The sequence below is a fragment of the Scylla paramamosain genome, chromosome 40 (assembly GCF_035594125.1).
Source record: "Scylla paramamosain isolate STU-SP2022 chromosome 40, ASM3559412v1, whole genome shotgun sequence".
Taxonomy (NCBI): Eukaryota; Metazoa; Arthropoda; class Malacostraca; order Decapoda; family Portunidae; genus Scylla; species Scylla paramamosain.
The window spans coordinates 6,446,824-6,469,386 of record NC_087190.1 but is presented as its reverse complement, the minus strand read 5'-3'; positions in this window follow the sequence as shown (position 1 = coordinate 6,469,386).

Here is a 22,563-nt window from a genome sequence, read left to right as displayed (position 1 = left end):
GCCTAAATATATGGAGACAATTAACATTATAAAAAACTTGCATTTTGAGTGTATTTCACATGGTTAGGTACCAAAACGCCAAAATGTACGCAAAGCACACTTTATAGGAAAAGGAAACGATATTTCCAGAAATGTGTTTTTTCAGTGTTTATGAGCGTGTTCGGCACCAAAACGGTTAAAAAAGCATGAAAAGTACCCAATATAGAAAAAAAAAAAAAACATCATTACCAAAAACGTTTCTCTTTGGTCTTTTTGAACGACTTACGAAAACGCTAAGAAGTATACAAAACAACTTTTATGGAGAAACAGTATATGTAATAAAATTGTGTGTTTTGAGTGTTTTTTCAGCTTGTTTCGTAGAAAAATGCAAAATTCATGCAAAAACGAAAAGACATCACGAAAACGCTAAAACAGGTGTAAATAATCTTTATATAGGAACACAACATTAACAAAAGCGAGTATTTTTATTGCTTTTCACATGGTTAGGTAACAAAAAAGCCTAACAATTTGAAATAGACTCAAAATATATGTTATTAATAATGTTATGTGTCTTCATATAAAGTGCTATTCATGCGTTTTAGCGTTTTTGTACCTAAGAACCAAAAACATTCATAATAAACGTTTCTCGTAAAGTCTTTTCGTTTCGAAAGATGCTTTCTTGTAACAATTTCATTTCCCCATATCAAGGGCTTTCCATGCATTTTGGCGTTTCGGTACCTAATAATGTGAAATATGCTCAAAACACACGTTTTGGTTAATGTAGTTCTGTTTCTTAATAGAGTGTTGTTTATAGGTTTAGCGTTTTAATACCTAAAATGTTAAAAAAAAATAATTATAATACATGTTTTTCGTAATGTCATTACGTCTACCTATTAAGAGTATTTTGCATCTATTTTAATGTTTTTTGTATGCAAGAAACTCAAAAAACTCTCAAAATACTTGATTTGGTAATGATATCCTTCTACATAAAAGGTGTTTTGCATGCTTTTTTAGAGTTTCGGTACGTAAGAGGTGGAAAACACTCAAAAGACACGTTTTTTTGGTAAAGTTGTTTTCTATTCCCATTTATGGTGTTTACCATTGCATTTTAGCGTTTTGGTGACAAACATACAAAGAAACACTAAAAAACACACATTTTATCGTTTCCAAATGTATTGGTACTTATCAATGTGGAAAAAAAAAAAAAACACACAAATTACGCGGTTTTTGGTAATGTTGTTTTGTTTCTTTGTATAAGGTGGTATTAACGCGTTTTCGCATTTCGGTACCTGGGAAGCTCAAAAAAACTTATAATACACTTTTCTTCTAATGTCTTTTTTGTTTCCCCACATAGTAAACTTTTCATATATTTTGGTGTTATTCTGTAACAAGCTCAAAAACACTCAAAATACTTGTTTTTGGTAATGTTATTTTGTTTCTGCATAAAGGGTGTTTTGCATGCATTTTACCTTTTTGGTACATAAGAAGTTCAAAAACACTCAAAAAGTCATGTTTTTCGTTAAGTCGTTTTGTATTCCCAAATAAAGTGATTTCCATACTTTTTAGCGTATTGGTGCTTAACACGCTCAAAAACATTTAAAAGATACGTTTCTGGAAACCTCGTTTTTACCCATATAGAGGATTTTCAATGCATTTTGATGATTTGCTATTTATTAATGTGAAAACACTCAAAATACACGTTTTTTTGGTCTCGATATCGAGTACTATTCTTGAGTTTCAGCATTTTGTTACCTAAGATGTTCAAAAACACTTATAATAGATTTTCTTCGTAATGTCCTTTCGTTTCCCCATATAACGTTATTTTCATGCATTTTTGCATTTTTGTACGTAACACGCTAAAAACACTCGAAATAGTTATTTTTTGTAATATTTTTTTTCTCCATAAAGTGTATAACATTCAAAAGACACGTTTTTTTCGTAATGATGTTTTATATTGCTTTGCATGCATTTTGGCGTTTTGTTAAATACACTCAAAATATATGTTTTAGGTAATGTTTTTTTTTTTTCTCATATTAAGTGCTGTCAATGCGTTTTAGCGTCTTTGTACCTAAAAAAGTATAAAAAAAAAGATTATAATAGTTCTCTCATAATGTCCTTTCGTTTCCCAAAATAGAGGATTTTGCATATGTTTTGGCGTTTCTTTATGTAACAAGCTCAAAAACACTCAAAATACTTGTGTATCGTAATATATATATATATATATATATATATATATATATATATATATATATATATATATATATATATATATATATATATATATATATATATATATATATATATATATATATATATATATATATATATATATATATATATATATATATATATATATATATATATATATATATATATATATATATATATATATATATATATATATATATATATATATATATATATATATATATATATATATATATGTTTTTTTATTTTTTTTTATTTAGGAGGGATACTGGCCAAGGGCAACAAAAATCTAATAAAAAAAAAATGCCCACTGAAATGCCAGTCCCATAAAAGGGTCAAGGCAGTGGTCAAAAATTGGTGGATAAGTGTCTTGAAACCTCCCTCTTGAAGGAATTCAAGTCATAGGAAGGTGGAAATACAGAAGAAGGCAGGGAGTTCCAGAGTTTACCAGAGAAAGGGATGAATGATTGAGAATACTGGTTAACTCTTGCGTTAGAGAGGTGGACAGAATAGGGGTGAGAGAAAGAAGAAAGTCTTGTGCAGCGAGGCCGCGGAAGGAGGGGAGGCATGCAGTTAGCAAGATCAGAAGAGCAGTTGGCATGAAAATAGCGGTAGAAGACAGCTAGATATGCAACATTGCGGCGGTGAGATATATATATATATATATATATATATATATATATATATATATATATATATATATATATATATATATATATATATATATATATATATATATATATATATATATATATATATATATATATATATATATATATATATATATATATATATATATATATATATATATATATATATATATATATATATATATATATATATATATATATATATATATATATATATATATATATATATATATATATATATATATATATATATATATATATATATAAAGTGTGTTTTGCATGTTTTAGAGTTTTGGTGCTAAAGAAATTCTAAAACCCTGAAAAGACACGTTCGTAATGTTGTTTTACATGTATATTCCCATATAGGGTGATTTCCATACTTTTTAGCGTTATGATGCCTAATACGAAAAAAAAGAAAAAAGAAATAAATAAAATAAAAACCCTTAAAAGACATTTTTCTAGTAATGTAGTTTTATTTCCCTATATAGGTGACTGTGAATACATTATGGCATTTTGGTACCTAATAATAATAAAAAAAAAAAACTCAAAATACAAATTATTGGTAATGTTGTTCTGATTTGTCGATATAAAGTGCACTATAAAATTCATGCGTTTTAGTATTTTGCTACCTAAGAAGCTCTAAAACTCTCATAATACACGTTTTTCCTAATGTCTTTTCGTTTAACATTACAGAGTCTTTTGCTTGCGTTTTGGCATTTTTCCACGTACTAAGCTAAAAAACAAACAAAAACACGTTTTTGATATACTGTTTCTTCATTTTTTTTTTTTTGCAAGCGTTTCAGCGTTTTTGATACGTAAGTAGCTCAAAAACACTATAAAGAGATGTTTTGGTAATGTCTCGTTCTCCCATATAAGGTACTTTCCCTTCTTTTTTTTTTTTTTGCACGCACATAAATATTAGAAAAAAAAAACACGTTTCTGGAAATCTCGCTTCCTTTCTCTATATAGGGTGCTTTCTACGGATTTTAAAACCTAACAATATGATATACATTCAAAATAACACGTAATGTAATTCTGTTTCTCTCTATAGAGTGTTATTCATACTCATTCATTGCGTTTTGGTACTTATGAAACTAATAAAATACTCATATTACACGTTTTTCGTAATGTTTATCCATTTCCCCATTTAGGGTACTTTGCTTACTTTTTGGCGTTTTTCTACGAAACAAGTTGAAAAAACACTCAAAATACTTATTTTCTTAATGTTATTAGTAATATTTTGCCTGCGTTTCAAAGTTTTGGTACATAAATTGCTCAAAACCAGTGGAAAAAAACGTTTCTGGTAATGTGTTGTTTTCCAATATAGGGTGCTTTTTTGTTTCTTTTTTTTTTCCTTTTGGTATCTAACACACTCATTAACAAAAGACACTTTTCTTGAAATCTCGTTTTCTTTCACCATATAGGGTGTTTTGTTTGCATTTTGGAGTTTTCGTACCTGACAATGTGAAATACACTGAAAATACATGTTTTTGGAAATATTGTTCTTTTTTTTTCCTATAGAGTGCTAATTATTGCCCTTTAGCGGTTTGTTACCTAAGAAGCAAAAAAAAAAAAAAAAAACACCTTTCTCGTAATATTTTTTTTTTTCATTTAACCAAATAGGGTACTTGGAATGTATTTTGACGTTTTTCACGTAACAGCCTCAAAAAACAATAAAAAAAAACTTGTTTTGGGTAATGTTATTCTGTTTCTCCATCAAGGGTGTTTTGCATGCGTTTTAGCGTTCTGATACATAAGTTGATCAAAAATACTGAAAAGAGACATTTTTGTTAATGTTTTGTTTTCCATTACAGTGTGATTTCCATGCTTTTCATCGTTTTGGAGCTAGAACACTCACTCAAAAGACACCTTTCTGGAAAACACATTTCCTTTCGCATGCTTTGCATGTGTACTTAACAATGAGAATTACAAGTTTTTGGTAATGTTTTGGTACAAGTTTTTGGTAATGCAATTACAAGTTTTTAGTAATGTTATTATGTTTCCATGAAGATTTTATTTTTTTTTTTTTGCATCCGGCTTAGGTTTTTGGTATGTAATAAACTCAAAAACACTTAAAAGACTCGTTTTCCTTAGTGTTGTTTTGTTGTTCAAATCAAGTGATTTCCAAGCTTTATATCGGTTTAGTGTCTAAACACTCAAAAGACAAGTTTCTGGCAACATCGTTTCATTTCCTCATACAAGTTACTTTGCATGCATTTTTGCGTTTTCTACGTAACAAGCTCATAAACACATAAAATACTTGTTTTTGGCAATTTTATTCTGTTTCTCCATAAAAAGTGTTTTGCAAGCGTATTAGCGTTTTGGTACGTAAAAAGCTCAAAAAGATTGAAAAGACATGTTTTTGATAATGTTTTTTATTCCCATATGGTGATCTTTCCATGCTTTTTAGCATTCTGATACCTAGCAGTTTCATAAACATTCAAAAGACACGTTTCATTAAATTTAGTTTTGTTTGTTAGTTAGTGGGCTTCCATACATTTTGGCTTTTTGGCACCTAACAATATGAAAAAAACACTCAAAATACACGTTTTTGGTGATGTTGTTATGTTTATCCATACAGAGTGTTATTCATGCGTTTTCACATTTTTCTACCTAACGATTTCTTTTTGGTGATATTATTCTGTTTTTCCATAAAGGGTGTTTTTCATGCATTTTACCTCCTTGGTACGTAAGAAGCTGAAAAAAAAAAAAAAAACTCAAAATACACGTTTTTGGCAAAGTTTTTTTTTTTTTTTTTTTATATCCATGTATATGTATATATGAACTTGTTAACAACAAAACAGTAAAAAGCATGAAAACTTCCCTATACTGGAAAAGCAAAAACAACATTTCCCAAAAAACGTATTTTTGGGGGTATTTTTCAGCTACTAACGTACAAAAACGCTAAAATGCTTGCAAAAATCCCTTCATGGAAAAAAAAACAAATAACCTTACCAGAAACTAGTATTTCATTTTATTTCTTAAGCTTGTCACGTACAAAAGTGCCAAAATGCATGCAAAGTACACTATATATGGATACGAAAGTACATTACGAGAAACGTGCAGTATGAGTGTTTTCAACTTATTAGGTACCAAACGCTAAAGCGAATGAATAGCACTCTATATGGAGAAACAAAAACGCTAAAATGCATGCAAAGCATCATATATGAGGGAAAATACGACACTTCTAGAAACGTGTCTTTTCAGTGTTTGTATGCGTATTAGGTACCAAAACGCTAAAAAGCAAGGGAAAACAAAACATTACAAAAAAGTCTTTTCATTGTTTAGAGCTACTTACATACTAAAACGCAAAGGCGCATGCAAAACACCTTTTATGGAGAAACGGGAAAACGTGTATTTTTAATGTTTTAAGCTAATTACGTAAAAAATTGTCAAAATTCATGTAAAGTTTCCAATATGGGGAAACGAAAAGACATTACGAGAAACGTATATTGTAAGTGTTTTAGACCTTATTAGGTTGAAAACTACGAAAATGCATGAATACCACTCTATATGGAGAAACAGAGCAACATTCTTTTCTCATTCTTTTTTCTCATTGTTAAGTACACATGCAAAGCATGCGAAAGAAATGAGTTTTCCAGAAATGTTTCTTTTGAGTGTTTATGAGTGTTCTAGCTCCAAAACGATGAAAAGCATGGAAATCACACTGTAATGGAAAACAAAACATTAACAAAAATGTCTCTTTTCAGTATTTTTGATCAACTTATGTATCAGAACGCTAAAACGCATGCAAAACACCCTTGATGGAGAAACAGAATAACATTACCAAAACAAAAAACAAAAAAATGAAGAAACAGTATATCAAAAACGTGTTTTTGTTTGTTTTTGTGCTCAGTACGTGGAAAAATGCCAAAATGCAAGCAAAAGACTGTAATGTTAAACGAAAAGACATTAGGAAAAACGTGTATTATGAGAGTTTTAGAGCTTCTTAGGTAGCAAAATACTAAAACGCATGAATTTTATAGTGCACTTTATATCGACAAATCAGAACAACATTACCAATAATTTGTATTTTGAGTGTTTTTTTTTTATTATTATTAGGTACCAAAATGCCATAATTCACAGTCACCTATATAGGGAAATAAAACTACATTACTAGAAAAATGTCTTTTAAGGGTTTTTATTTTATTTATTTCTTTTTTCTTTTTTTTCGTATTAGGCATCATAACGCTAAAAAGTATGAAAATCACCCTATATGGGAATATATATGTAAAACAACATTACGAACGTGTCTTTTCAGGGTTTTAGAATTTCTTTAGCACCAAATCTCTAAAACATGCAAAACACACTTTATATATATATATATATATATATATATATATATATATATATATATATATATATATATATATATATATATATATATATATATATATATATATATATATATATATATATATATATTTTTTTTATGTAGGAAGGATACTGGCCAAGGGCAACAAAAATCTAATAAAAAAAATGCCCACTGAAATGCCAGTCCCTAAAAGGGTCAAAGCAGTGGTCAAAAATTGGTGGATAAGTGTCTTGAAACCTCCCTCTTGAAGGAATTCAAGTCATAGGAAGGTGGAAATACAGAAGCAGGCAAGGAGTTCCAGAGTTTACCAGAGAAAGGGATGAATGATTGAGAATGCTGGTTAACTCTTGCGTTAGAGAGGTGGACAGAATAGGAGTGAGAGAAAGAAGAAAGTCTTGTGCAGCGAGGCCGCGGAAGGAGGGGAGGCATGCAGTTAGCAAGATCAGAAGAGCAGTTAGCATGAAAATAGCGGTAGAAGACAGCTAGAGATGCAACATTGCGGCGGTGAGAGAGAGGCTGAAGACAGTCAGTTAGAGGAGAGGAGTTGATGAGACGAAAAGCTTTTGATTCCACCCTGTCTAGAACAGCAGTATGAGTGGAACCCCCCCAGACATGTGAAGCATACTCCATACATGGACGGATAAGGCCCTTGTACAGAGTTAGCAGCTGCGGGGGTGAGAAAAACTGGCGGAGACGTCTCAGAACACCTAACTTCATGGAAGCTGTTTTAGCTAGAGATGAGATGTGAAGTTTCCAGTTCAGATTATAAGTAAAGGACAGACCGAGGATGTTCAGTGTAGAAGAGGGGGATAGTTGAGTGTCATTGAAGAAGAGGGGATAGTTGTCTGGAAGATTGTGTCGAGTTGATAGATGGAGGAATTGAGTTTTTGAGGCATTGAACAATACCAAGTTTGCTCTGCCCCAATCAGAAATTTTAGAAAGATCAGAAGTCAGGCGTTCTGTGGCTTCCCTGCGTGATATGTTTACCTCCTGAAGGGTTGGACGTCTATGAAAAGACGTGGAAAAGTGCAGGGTGGTGTCATCAGCATAGGAGTGGATAGGACAAGAAGTTTGTTTTAGAAGATCATTAATGAATAATAAGAAGAGAGTGGGTGACAGGACAGAACCCTGAGGAACACCACTGTTAATAGATTTAGGAGAAGAACAGTGACCGTCTACCACAGCAGCAATAGAACGGTCAGAAAGGAAACTTGAGATGAAGTTACAGAGAGAAGGATAGAAACCGTAGGAGGGTAGTTTGGAAATCAAAGCTTTGTGCCAGACTCTATCAAAGGCTTTTGATATGTCCAAGGCAACAGCAAAAGTTTCACCAAAGTCTCTAAAAGAGGATGACCAAGACTCAGTAAGGAAAGCCAGAAGATCACCAGTCGAGCGGCCTTGACGGAACCCATACTGGCGATCAGATAGAAGGTTGTGAAGTGATAGATGTTTAAGAATCTTCCTGTTGAGGATAGATTCAAAAACTTTAGATAAGCAGGAAATTAAAGCAATAGGACGGTAGTTTGAGGGATTAGAGCGGTCACCCTTTTTAGGAACAGGTTGAATGTAGGCAAACTTCCAGCAAGAAGGAAAGGTAGATGTTGACAGACAGAGCTGAAAGAGTTTGACTAGGCAAGGTGCAAGCACGGAGGCACAGTTTCGGAGAACAATAGGAGGGACCCCATCAGGTCCATAAGCCTTCTGAGGGTTTAGGCCAGCGAGGGCATGGAAAACATCATTACGAAGAATTTTAATACGAGGCATGAAGTAGTCAGAGGGTGGAGGAGAGGGAGGAACAAGCCCAGAATCGTCCAAGGTAGAGTTTTTAGCAAAGGTTTGAGCAAAGAGTTCAGCTTTAGAAATAGATGTGATAGCAGTGGTGCCATCTGGTTGAAGTAGAGGAGGGAAAGAAGAAGAAGCAAAGTTATTGGAGATATTTTTGGCTAGATGCCAGAAATCACGAGGGGAGTTAGATCTTGAAAGGTTTTGACATTTTCTGTTAATGAAGGAGTTTTTGGCTAGTTGGAGAACAGACTTGGCATGGTTCCGGGCAGAAATATAAAGTGCATGAGATTCTGGTGAAGGAAGGCTTAAGTACCTTTTGTGGGCCACCTCTCTATCATGTATAGCACGAGAACAAGCTGTGTTAAACCAAGGTTTAGAAGGTTTAGGACGAGAAAAAGAGTGAGGAATGTACGCCTCCATGCCAGACGCTATCACCTCTGTTATGCGCTCAGCACACAAAGACGGGTCTCTGACACGGAAGCAGTAGTCATTCCAAGGAAAATCAGCAAAATACCGCCTCAGGTCCCCCCAACTAGCAGAGGCAAAACGCCAGAGGCACCTTCGCTTAGGGGGATCCTGAGGAGGGATTGGAGTGATAGGACAAGATAAAGATATGAGATTGTGATCGGAGGAGCCCAACGGAGAAGAAAGGGTGACAGCATAAGCAGAAGGATTAGAGGTCAGGAAAAGGTCAAGAATGTTGGGCGTATCTCCAAGACGGTCAGGAATACGAGTAGGGTGTTGCACCAATTGCTCTAGGTCATGGAGGATAGCAAAGTTGTAGGCTAGTTCACCAGGATGGTCAGTGAAGGGAGAGGAAAGCCAAAGCTGGTGGTGAACATTGAAGTCTCCAAGAATGGAGATCTCTGCAAAAGGGAAGAGGGTCAGAATGTGCTCCACTTTGGAAGTTAAGTAGTCAAAGAATTTCTTATAGTCAGAGGAGTTAGGAGAGAGGTATACAGCACAGATAAATTTAGTATGAGAATGACTCTGTAGTCGTAGCCAGATGGTGGAAAACTCGGAAGATTCAAGAGCGTGGGCACGAGAGCAGGTTAAGTCATTGCGCACATAAACGCAGCATCCAGCTTTGGATCGAAAATGAGGATAGAGAAAGTAGGAGGGAACAGAAAAGGGGCTACTGTCAGTTGCCTCAGACACCTGAGTTTCAGTGAGGAAAAGAAGATGAGGTTTAGAAGAGGAGAGGTGGTGTTCTACAGATTGAAAATTAGATCTTAGACCGCGAATGTTGCAGAAGTTAATGAAGAAAAAGTTGAGGGGGGTGTCAAGACACTTAGGGTCGTCGACGGAAAGGCAGTCCGACCTGGGGACATTTATGGTCCCCTCCCCAGATGGGGACTCCGAGGCTGGTGTAGGAGTCGCCATGATTTTAAAATTTTTGGAGTGAAGGGTGTGTGTGTTATTAGGTGCTTGTAGTTTTGTGTGGAGGAAGAGAGTTGTCTTTAGAGGGCAGGCTGTGACTACCCCCTTGTGTTGTGAGACACAAAGGGAAACGTTCAGTGAGGTCACAGCTGGGTTTAATGATAAGTTCACAGCACCCCCTGAACAGTGCTTTAGACCTCACTGGGAGTAATTATCGTTTCGGCAGGTGTCTACTGCCTCCTCCTTATAAATATATATATATATATATATATATATATATATATATATATATATATATATATATATATATATATATATATATATATATATATATATATATATATATATATATATATATATATATATATATATATATATATATATATATATATATATATATATATTACGAAAAACAAGTATTTTGAGTGTTTTTGAGCTTGTTACGTAAAGGAACGCCAAAACATATGCAAAATCCTCTATTTTGGGAAACGAAAGGACATTATGAGAGATCTATTATAATCGTATTTTTTTTTTTTTACTTTTTTAGGTACAAAGACGCTAAAACGCATTGACAGCACTTAATATGAAAAAAAAACAAAAAAAAACATTACCTAAAACATATATTTTGAGTGTATTTAACAAAACGCCAAAATGCATGCAAAGCAATATAAAACATCATTACGGAAAAACGTGTCTTTTGAATGTTATACACTTTATGGAGAAAAAGAATATTACAAAAAATAACTATTTCGAGTGTTTTTAGCGTGTTACGTACAAAAATGCAAAAATGCATGAAAATAAAGTTATATGGGGAAACGAAAGGACATTACGAAGAAAATCTATTATAAGTGTTTTTGAACATCTTAGGTAACAAAATACTGAAACTCAAGAATAGTACTCGATATCGAGACCAAAAAAAACGTGTATTTTGAGTGTTTTCACATTAATAAATAACAAATCACCAAAATGCATTGAAAATCCTCTATATGGGTAAAAACGAGATTTCCAGAAACGTATCTTTTAAATGTTTTTGAGCGTGTTAAGCACCAATACGCTAAAAAGCATGGAAATCACTTTATTTGGGAATACAAAACGACTTAACGAAAAACATGACTTTTTGAGTGTTTTTGAACTTATGTACCAAAAAGGTAAAATGCATGCAAAACACCCTTTATGCAGAAACAAAATAACATTACCAAAAACAAGTATTTTGAGTGTTTTTGAGCTTGTTACATAGAATAACACCAAAATATATGAAAAGTTTACTATGTGGGGAAACAAAAAAGACATTAGAAGAAAAGTGTATTATAAGTGTTTTTGAGCTTCCCAGGTACCGAAATGCGAAAACGCGTTAATACCACCTTATACAAAGAAACAGAACAACATTACCAAAAACCGCGTAATTTGTGTGTTTTTTTTTTCCACATTGATAAGTACCAATATATTTAGAAACGATAAAATGTGTGTTTTTTTTAGTGTTTCTTTGTATGTTTGTCACCAAAACGCTAAAATGCAATGGTAAACAACATAAATGGGAATAGAAAACAACTTTACCTAAAAACGTGTCTTTTGAGTGTTTTTCAGCCTCTTATGTACCAAAACCCTAAAAAAGCATGCAAAACACCTTTTATGTAGAAGAATATCATTACCAAAAACAAGTATTTTGAGTTTTTTGAGTTTCTTGCATACAAAAACATTAAAATAGATGCAAAATACTCTTAATAGGTAGACGTACTGACATTACGAAAAACATGTATTATAATTATTTTTTTTTTTACATTTTAGGTATTAAAACGCTAAACCTATAAACAACACTCTATTAAGAAACAGAACTACATTAACAAAAACGTGTGTTTTGAGCATATTTCACATTATCAGGTACCGAAACGCCAAAATGCATGGAAAGCCCTTGATATGGGGAAATGAAATTGTTACAGGAAAGCATCTTTCGAAACGAAAAGACTTTACGAGAAACGTTTATTATGAATGTTTTTGGTTCTTAGGTACAAAAACGCTAAAACGCATGAATAGCACTTTATATGAAGACACATAACATTATTAATAACATATATTTTGAGTCTATTTCAAATTGTTAGGCTTTTTTGTTACCTTAGCATGTGAAAAGCAATAAAAATACTCGCTTTTGTTAATGTTGTGTTCCTATATAAAGATTATTTATACCTGTTTTAGCGTTTTCGTGATGTCTTTTCGTTTTTGCATGAATTTTGCATTTTTCTACGAAACAAGCTGAAAAAGCAATCAAAACACACAATTTTATTACATATACTGTTTCTCCATAAAAGTTGTTTTGCATGCTTCTTAGCGTTTTCGTAAGTCGTTCAAAAAGACCAAAGAGAAACGTTTTTGGTAATGATGTTTCTTTTTTTTCTATATTGGGTATTTTTCATGCTTTTTTAACCGTTTTGGTGCCGAACACGCTCATAAACACTCAAAAAACACATTTCTGGAAATATCGTTTCCTTTTCCTATAAAGTGTGCTTTGCGTACATTTTGGCGTTTTGGTACCTAACCATGTGAAATACACTCAAAATGCAAGTTTTTTATAATGTTAATTGTCTCCATATATTTAGGCGTTTTAGCGTTTTAGTACCTAAGAAACTGAAAAATAAACACTCATAACACGAGTTTCTCGTAATGTGTTTTTGTTTCCTCAGATCGCGTAATCAAGCATTTTGGCATTTTTCTACGTAATAAGCTCGAAAACTCTCGAAATACTTGGTTTCAGTAATATTATCATGTTTTCTGCATGAAGAGTGTTTGCATACATTTTTTGCGTTTTGGTACCTAACAAGATCATAATCACTCAAAAAACATGTTCCTGGAAATGTCTTTTTTTTTTCCTAATATAGGGTACCTTACATGTATTTATGCATTTAATTACTTAACAGTGTAAAAAAGAATACACAAAACACGTTTGTTTTTTTCTTTTGATGTTGTTCTGTTTCTCCACTTAGAGTTTTATTACAGGGTTTTCGCGTTTTCGTAGACAGGAAACTCCAAAACACTCATAACACACGTCTCTCGCAATGTCTTTTCATTTCCTCATTCTTTGCATGCATTTTGGCGATTTTGTACGTAAACTCAAAAGCATTTAAATACTTGTTTTTGTTAAGGTTATTCTCTTTCTATTTAAAAGGGTGTTTTCCATTCGTTTTATGGTTTTTGTACATAAATAGCTCAAAAATACACCAAACACACGTTTTTAGAAATGTTGTTTTGCTTTCCCCATAGAGGAACTTTTCCATGCCTTTTAGCGTTTTTGTGCCTAACACGCTCATAAACACTAAAACAAAAACAAAAAATACATGTTTCTGGAAATGTCGTTTCATTTCCGTAGAGAGGGCACTTTGCATGCATTTTGGCTTTTTTGCTATCTTACAATGTGAAAAAAAAACTCAAAAATCACGTTTTTTGGTAATTATTTTTTTTTTTTTCCATATAGAGTAATACTATTTATGTCTTAACGTTTTGGTACCAAAAACTTAAAAAAACACTGATAATGCACTTTTCTTGTAATGTCTCTTCGTTTCCTAATATTAGGTACTTTGCATACATTTTGGTGTTTTCGTAGGCACTTTCTTTTCTATATACCTTAGCAATGTTTTTTTGGAAATGTAGTCTTGCTATTATGTGTTATTTCGTCGCCTTCTGTCTGTCTTTCTGTCTGTCTGTCTGTCTCTCTGGCATCGTTGATCATTAGCCGCCATTGTTTAATATTTCACGTCCTTCTCTTCTCCAGCCAGTGAAGTGTTCTCGTGGAGTTTTTTGTAAATAATTGTTTTTACTTCGTTCCTTTGTTACCTGATTTATTGTTTCTTGTGTCTGGTTGCCGGCTGTCTTATGTTTGCTCTTTTGTTCCCTGTTTCTTTTATCGTGTGTGTGTGTGTGTATGTATGTGTGTGTGTGTGTGTGTGTGTGTGTGTGTGTGTGTGTGTGTGTGTGTGTTAGTATGGAGACGACACGAGTTTCGGCTACAGATATCGTTATACAGTTTTGTTATCATTATCACCACCGCCACCATCATCACCGCCATCACCATCACGCACGTCACCATCATTCATAAACACCTGCACCAGTTAATTAAATGAAAAGAAAAAATCTTCCATTCCTGCAACACCTGAAGTAAATGGATGAATTAAATAATACAAAATAAACAAATAAGTCTAATATTCGTTTTTTTTACATTCATTTTTACCTGTACTGAACTACAGAAGTAACGCCTCTCATCCATCTCAAAAGGTCAGATATCACTGCACAAAATTTTAACTCATCTATTTATTTTGCAACACGGGCAGCGCCACTCGTCAAATGAACATTTACGATCAAATATTGCATGGTTAAAATTTGGCTCAGCATTCATCATTTGCCACCAGTGTTTATTGTCTATATTTCCAGTGTTCAAAGCTCATAGAGTTTTTATTTGTTTATTTATTTATCTATTTTATTTATTTATTTTTTTTTTGTGATCAGTTTTCATCGTTTGATGTCAGTGTTGGTGGTTTGTATTATCAATGCTACATTAACCTTCAGGTAAATTGAGCTTCTTAGGTACTAAAAAGGTAAAACACGCTAATACCACGCAATATGGTGAAACAAAATATTACCAAACATATGTTATTTTTGTGGGTTTTTTTTCACATTATTAGGCACCGAAACGCTAAAAACCATTGAAAGCACTCAATATGGTCATTAAAAACATTATTATCCAAAACGTGTCTTTTGAGTGTTTTTCAGCATCTTACGTACCAAAATGCTAAAAAGCATGAAAACACAATGAAGAAACAAAACATTACCAAAAACAAGTGTTTTGAGAGTTTTTGAGCCTGTTACGCAGAAAAAACTCAAAAGTGCATAAAGAGTAGTTCATATGGGGAAACGAAAAGATATTACGAGAAACGTATATTGCGAGTATTTTTAAGCTTTTTCGGTAGCAAACGCGAAAAAGAATGAATAGCACTCTATATAGAGAAAGAGATCATCATTAACGAAAAACGTGTATTTTTAAGTGTATATCACATTGTTAGTTAACAAAAAGCCAAAATGCATGTAAAGCACACAATATGGGAAAGGAATCGAGATTTACAGAATTAAGTATTTTCAGTGCTTATGAGTGTTTAAGGCACCTAAAACGCTAAAAAGCTTAAAAATTACACTATATTGAAAAAAAAAAAATATTTGAGCGTTTTTTAACTTCTTACCTACCAAAACACTAAATTATCTGCAAAACATCCTCTATTGAAAAACATAAAATTATTAAAAACAAGTATTGTGAGTGTTTTTCAATGCGTTAAGTAGAAAAACAAGGAAATGGAAGCAAAGTATGTATGTTTCTGAGCTTCTTAGGTGCCAAAAGGTGAAAATGAGTAATTTTGTTCTCCTTTTCCATATATTAATGTGGAAAAGGAGAACAAAATTACCAAAAACATGTATTTTGAGTGTACTTTACATTGTTAGGTAACAAAATGTGTTTTTCAGCTGGTAACATAGAAAAATGCGTAAATGTATACGAAATACCATATATTAGGAAAGGAGAGGACATTACGAAGAACGTGAATTATGAGTATTTTTTAGCTTCTTAGGTACTAAAAGGTGAAAATGAGTTAATACCACTCTTTATGGAGAAACAGAACATCAACGAAAACGTGTTATTGGAGTGCTTTCACATTGTTAGGTACTAAAATGAATGCCAAGCCACTAATATTCAGAAAAAAAGACATAAAACTTATCTTTTCATTGTTTTTGAGCATGTTAGGAGCCAAAACACTAGAAAAAAAAAACACGGAAAGTTTGGTAATGTTCTTCTCTCTTCGAGAAAAGAACACTACTAAACACTTGCATTTTTAGTGTTTTTCACATTATTAGGTATTAAAATGCCTTAATGGAAGAAAGGCGACCTTTGTGGGTAAAGGATATGACACTAGCAGAAACGTGTATTTTTACAGTTTTTGAATATATTACGCACCAGAACGCTAAAATGCATGGAAATCACCTCATTTGGTAATACAAAACAACATTATGAAAAACGTGTCTTTCAAGTTTTTTTTTTTTTTTTTTTTTTTTACGTCCCAAAACGCTAAAACTCATGCAAAGCAACCTATATGCTGAAACGAAAAGACATTAGGAGAAACGTTTTTTTTTATGAGTGTTCTTGAGCCTCTTAGGTACTAAAAACGCAAAATCTCATGAACAGCCCTCTATATAAGAAAGAGAACATTATGGAAAAAAAAAAAACGTATTTTGTGTGTACTTCACATTGTTAGGTAACAAAGCGCTAAAAAGCATAAAAACCTCCCTATGTAGGAAAAGAAAACATCATGAAAAACATGTCTTTTCAGTGTTTTTGAGCGACTTACGTACCAAAAATCCAAAGATCTAAAGTGCGTTCAAAATATATATTTGTAGAGAAAAAAAAAAAAAAAATTATAAAGAAAAAAAAACATATTTTGAATGTTTTTCAGCTTGTTACGTACAATAAACGCAAAAATCCATGGAAAGTACACTATATAGGGAAATGAAAGGACATTATTAGGAACGTGTATTATGAATGTTTTTGAAAACACAATTTACTGCAAAACAAAATAAAATCATCAAAAAACAGGATTTTTTGTTTTGTTTTGTTTTTTGTAGATTTACCTAGGAAAAAGCCAAAATGCATGTAGATTACATAGGGAAATAAAAAGACATTACAACAGATGTGTATTATGAGTGTTTTTGAGCTTCTTAGGTAGCAAATTCTACAACGCACTAATACCACTCTTCATGGACAAACAGAACATCATATAAAAAAAGTGTATTTTGAGTGTATTTCACATTCTTAGATACTAAACCGCCAAAATGCATGCAAAACACCCTATATATAAGAAAGGAAAACGAGATTTCCAGAAACGTTTCTTTCGAATGAGTATGAGCGTCCTATGCACCAAAATGTTAAAAAGCATAGAAAGCACCCTATATAGCAAACCAAAGAACATTACCAAATACGTCTGTTTTCTGTGCTTTTGATCTACTTACGTACCAAAACGATGAAACGCATGGAAAAAAAAAAAATTATGAAGCAAAAACATTATATTTGACTAAAAACGTGGATTTTAGGTGTCCTGAGCTTGTTTGGTAGTAAAATGTCAAAATGTATTCAAGGCATGCATTTCTTATGAGAAAACGTTTCTTGAAATATCGTTTACTTTCCTCATATAGGGTACTTTGCACGTTTTTTTTGGGAAGTTTGGTACCTAACAATGCATAAAAAAAAAAACACTCAAAATACGCGTTTTTTGGTAATGTTCTGTTTCTCCACACATAATGCTATTGAAGTGTTTTTGCGTTTTGGAACCTAATAAGCTGAAGAGCCCTAACTATACATTTTTTTTTTCGTTATGAACTTTCGTTAATCCATATAGGATATTTTGCATGAATTTTCGAGTTTTCGTATATACCAATGTTACTAACACTCATAACACACGTTTTTGGTAATGCTGTTCTGTTTCTTAATATATAGAGCTATTGAGCGTTTTGTTAGCTAAGTTCAATAACATTCATAATACATGTTTGAGGTAATATCGTTGTTTCACCATATAAGGTACATTTCATGCATTTTTTCCGTTTCTGTACCTAACAAGCTCAAAAACATTCATAATACACATTTTTGGTGTTATTCTTTTACTGAATAAAAAAAATTACCAAAACATGTCTTTTGAATGTTTTTAGCTACTTACGTACCGAAACGCTAAAACACTTGCAAAACACCTTTTGTAGAGAAACAATAATAACTTTAACAAAAACGTGCATTTTCAGTGTTTTTCAGCAACCCAAAATGTATTGAAAGTACACTACATCGGGAAACTAAAGAACTTTACGAGAGACGTGTATTTTTAGTATTTTTGAGCTTCTTAGGTACCAAAACGCTGAAATGCATGAATAGCAGTCTATATGGTGAAACAGAATAACAATACAAAATAATGTGTATTTTGGGTGTTTTCACATCATTAGATAACAAAACACCAAAATGCATCCAAAGCAATCTTTACTGTGAAATTAAATATATCGGGAAACATTATATGAGTGTATTTGTAGGTGTTTGACAACAAAACGCTAAAAATTATCGAAAGCACCCGATATGGGAAAACAAAATAACATTACCAAAAACCGTTCCATTTGAGTTTTTTGGGCTACTTAACTAACAAAACTTTAAAACGCATGCAAAATCCCCTTTATTGTGACATAGAGTAACATTGTCAAAAAACAATTATTTTGAACGTTTTTTTTTAGCTTGTTACCTAAGTAAATGATGAAATGCATGCAAAGTACACTACATCTGGAAATTAAAGAACATTACGAGAGACGTGTATTTCTAGTGTTTTTGAGCTTCTAAAGTACCAAAACGCTGAAACGCTTGAATAACACTCTACATGGAGAAACACAATGAAACAAAAAAATGAAACGGGGTAAAATGGGAAAACGAAAGGACATTACGAAAAAAAAAAACGTGTTTTGTGAGTGTTTTTCAATTTCTTAGGTACCAAAATGTAAAAAAAAAGCGTTGAATAGTTTTCTATATGAAGAAACTGCAATATTATCAAAAAAGGTGTACTTTGAGTGTATTTTTTTTTACACTGGGTGTTAAGCACCAAAACACCAAAATGCATGCATTGTACCCTATATGGGAAAAAGAAACGTATCTTGAAAAATTTTGCATGTTAGACAACAAAACACTAAAAAGCTTGGAAAGCACCCTATATGACAAATCAAAAGGAGTCTTTTGAACTTTTTTTTAGCTACATACATACCAAAATGCACGCAAAACAACCTTTATTAAGACACAAAGTAACATTACCAGTGTTTTCAGTGTTTTTGAGCTTGTTACGTACAGCATGTAAACCTCTCTATATGGGAAAAACAAAAGAATATAATCAAAAACGTCTCTTTGCAGTGTTTTGAGCTACTTAGGTAAGAGAACACTAAAACGCATGTATTTATGTAAAGAAAACAAAATAAATATGAAAAACAAATATTTTGGGTGTTTTTGAGCATGTTACAAAAAGACCAAAATACTAACTAACTACTTTAAATGTGGATATAAAAAATATAAAAAAATAAAAAAACATTACGAGAAGCGTGTATTATGAGTGTTTTTGACCAACCAAAAACCCTAAAACGCATACAAAACAGCTTTTATGCTCTTATGTAAAAATGCATACAAACTGTCCTGTATGGGGAAACGAAAAAACGTCACCAGAAACGTGTATTAGCAATGGTTCTGAGCTTCTTGGTTACCAAAACGCTAAAACGCTTAAATAGCACTCAATATGGAGAAACAGCACAAATTTACCAAGAATGTGTATTTTGAGTGTATTTCACTTTGGTACTTACAGAAACGTCAAACTAAATGCAAAGCACCCTATATAGGGAAAGGAAACGAGATTTCTAGAATCGTGTCTTTTTAGTATTTATGATCGTACTAGGTACTAAACCGGTAAAAGACATGGACAAAACACCATATGGGATGTTTCTGAGCTACTTACGTACCAAAACCCTAAAATGTATGCAAAACACACTTTATGGGAAAACTTCATAACTTTACCAAAAACGTGTAATTTGAGTGTTCTTCATCTTCTTACATAGAAAAAATAAATGTCAATATGCATGCAAAATTCCATATATTTAGTAACGAAAGAACATTACTAGAAACGTTTGTTATGGATGTTTTGAGCTTCTTATGTACTAAAACGCTAATTTCACCCTCAGTGAGACATGTATAATAAGTTTTTTTTTATCTTTTTTTCCCCATGTTGTTCTGGTATACCTGTTTTCTTTTGGTCTAAGAAAATCTATTGTTTTCTCCCTGAGTACAACATTAGAGGATGCGACATTTTTAGGCCTAACTACATTTCTTAGATTTATATAAGAAAAATTTAAATACATTTTTTTTTTTCGCAAATAATCAATATATCTTCATCAGACATCTTTTGCAATAATATTTTATTTATTGTAAAGAGTGAAACACTGGTTTTTACATAGAAATATGGCGAAATATGACAAAAATCCTTTTTCTCCTCTTCCCACCCCACCCCAGATAATTAAGCGTGAAATCATGATTTGTTTTAGATCTATGTAAAAAAACAATTGGAATAATTAAATGAAATTAAGTCTGCTTTTTCAACATATTGTGATGTATATATCATGTAAATTTATACTCCCTACCTGTAATAGATATATTTTAGTGTCCCCTTAATATTTATGATTTTATATCTTAAAATGGCATATTTTTCGATATAAGAATTTTCTCCTCCGTTGTTATTCCTGTTGTTTTACAAGCTGCAACTGCAGCTTATAAAACTATTAGAAGCGAACAAAGTCTGCTATCGTTTTTTTTTTTTTTTTTTGAGGGGAGTTGATTTCGATTTTTGACACATTTAAATATCACTTTATTTTTTTACTTTTCTTTTTTTAAGACGTTGTTCTCTTATCCTTCCTGATTAAAATGATTTTTGAATGAAAGAAGATGGTCAGTAAATAAAGGACGATATACGAGTTGAAAATAAGGAATTTAACATGGGATTAACGTTCGTAAAACACCCGTTTCAGGGTTTTTGAGCTGCTAACGTACCAATATGCAACATTTCATACAAAACAAAAAGAAAAATATTACCAAAAACATGTATTTTGATTTTTTTTAAGCTTATTGCGTACATAAACACGAAAATGCATAAAAAGTACCCTATATGGGAAAACGGAAAAAAATAAATAAAATTACAAGAACCGTGTATTATCAGTGGTTTTTTGAGCTTCTTAGATAGTAAAACGGTAAAACGCATAAGTGGCACTATATTTGTAGAAACAGGACAATATTATCAAGAGCATGTATTTTGAATGTATTTCACATTGTTAGGTACCAAAACGCCAAATTCCAAGCAAAGCACACTATATGGAAAAAGGAAACGAGATTTCCCGAGACGTGTCTTTTCAGTGTTTTTAGGGCTCCAAAACACTAACAAAGCATAGAAACCACCTTATATGGGAAAACAAAACATTATCTTTTTGGAAATGTGTGATGAAACGCATGCAAAATACCCTTTATTGAAAATCATGATTATGTATAAAAAAAAAAAAGTATTTTGAGTCTTTTGAGATTGTAACGTAGAAAAACGGCAAAAATTCATGGAAAATAACCTATATGGGGCAACGAAAGAAGATTACGAGTAACGTGTATTATGATTGTTTTCAAACTTAGGTTAAGAAAAAAAAAACGCAAAAAAAAACATTACCCAAAACGTGTATTTTGAGTGTTTTTCACATTGTTAGATATCAAAAAGCTAAAACATATGCAAAATCCCCCATATGAGCAAACGAAACGAAATTTCCAGAAATGTGTTTTATGGGTATTTATGGAACGTTTTACCCATAAAACGCTAAAATGCATGGAATTCAACCTATATGGGAATACAAATGAACATTACCAAAAACACATTTAAATATCACTTTTTTTTTTTACTTTTTAATATTTTGTGTGTATTTCACATTGTTAGGTACCAAATCAAAATGCATACAGAGCCTAAAATATGGGGAAACAAAACAAAATTTCAAGATTTTTTTTTTTTTTTGTGTGTGTTTATGAGCTTATTAGGCACCAAAACGATAAAAGGCACACTATATTGAAAAAAAAAAAGCTACCCAGAACATATATTTCAGCTGTTTTGAGGTACTTTCGTAACAAAAGGCGAAAGCGCTTGTAAGACATGTAGGAAAGAGAATAACTAAAAAGAAAAAAAAAAGTATTTTGAGGGTTATGCAGCTTGTTTCGTACAGAAACGCGAAAATACTGCAACCTACCTTATATGTGGAAAAGAAAAACAAGATGAGAAACGTGTATTATGAGTGTCTTTGAGCTTCTTTTTCTACCAAAACGCTAAAATTCATGAATAGCACTGCATATGGAGAAAGAGAATAACATTACCAAAACGCAAAAATGGATTCAAAGAATCATATATAGGGTAAGGAAACAAGATTTTCCCTCCCCAAAAAGTGTCTTTTGCGTGTTTATGAGCGTGATATGCATCAAAACACTAAAAATTATGGAAAACACCTGATATGGGAAAAGAAAATCTTACCAAAAACAGCTTTTCAATGTTTTTAAGCTACTTACGAGACAAAACGCAAAATCGCAAGTAAAACATCCTTTATGAAAAATCAAAATAACATTACGAAAAAAAAAAGTATTCTAAATGTTTT